The 1,125-nt window shown below is 42.8% G+C and overlaps 1 non-coding gene across 1 annotated transcript; it reads right to left on the bottom strand.

The window, feature by feature from the left end:
* Window positions 1-668: 668 nt before the first annotated feature.
* LOC114501216 lies at window positions 669-793 on the bottom strand. Its single transcript, XR_003684968.1, has one exon. It is a non-coding gene; the product is annotated as a U6atac minor spliceosomal RNA (small nuclear RNA).
* Window positions 794-1,125: the final 332 nt, after the last annotated feature.

The following is a 1,125-nucleotide window of genomic DNA, read 5'->3' as shown; positions in this document are numbered from 1 at the left end:
GAACAAACAGCGATAAACTCATTTGTTCTCACACGGTTTGAGGTAGTCATTCTCACGCCTACTTTGCACGTGGCCTGAGACCTCGTGAAATGACCAGTCGGGCAAAACCAGGGTTTGGACACAACTGCCTCACTCTTAAATATGCACCACAACCCGCTGCACAGCCTGCTTCTCGCCAGTTTCCCCGCCCCCTGAACATCCTTTCAACACTGTTCAGTGGCTGTTCCTGCGCTCTCACCATATGCCGGGGACTGGTGAGGTCTAACATTCTCTTTTTCACATACAGATATTAGTTTTACTTTTAACTATAGTTTACATATTATAGTACTGTCAGTTGTATAATATAGTGATTAGACATTAATGTAACGTACACAGTGATCACCCGATAACTCTAGTATCTGCCTCACATGGTACATAGTCAATATATTATTTATAATATTCTCTATGCTGTACTTTATGTGCTATAAATGTATATATTTTAAAGTGTATATATATATTTGTTTTATAATAGTATAAAGCTATTATAGAAATATATCCAATTTCCACATTTCTGCCCAATTTCAGAAGCACTTTTCCTTATTCTGAATATGTTAACTTACAAACAATGATATTAATACAGCTGTTGTTTGCAAATGCTGTCTAAGTCTCAGTTTTTTCCTTTTGTGTAAAAAAAGCAGCGGTTCGATGCCACGAAGTAGGTGGCAGTGCCTTAACCGTGTGCGTGTTGTTAGGCCAAGGGCTTCTTCCATCCTTGTCAAGGGCAGTGCTAACCTTCTGTCCTTTCATACAACACCTAACATTCTTAAAAGAAGGAATGGAGGCCTATTCCACACGGAGAAATGTGAGGGGGGACCAAAGAAAATGAGATTATCTCCTGGAGGGCGGGCCCCTTGTAGCACAGGCCTCCCCCACAGGGGAGTGTACCAGCGGGCATTGTTGTGAGAGGTGGCATTCGGCTTCTGTGAATTTTCCTGAAGATTCTTTCAATTCATCTGCCTATTTCCTGATGGGTGATTGGCAAGTGTGCCTGCCCACACTGCACTACGTGTTCAGCGGTTTTTGACCAAAACCAGCATGACTCCTGAGCCCCACCCTCCCTATTAACCTGATCTCACCCTGAGAGAC

This window comes from Phyllostomus discolor, chromosome 6 (genome assembly GCF_004126475.2).
Source record: "Phyllostomus discolor isolate MPI-MPIP mPhyDis1 chromosome 6, mPhyDis1.pri.v3, whole genome shotgun sequence".
Taxonomy (NCBI): Eukaryota; Metazoa; Chordata; class Mammalia; order Chiroptera; family Phyllostomidae; genus Phyllostomus; species Phyllostomus discolor.
This window is presented reverse-complemented; position numbering and strand designations above follow the sequence as displayed.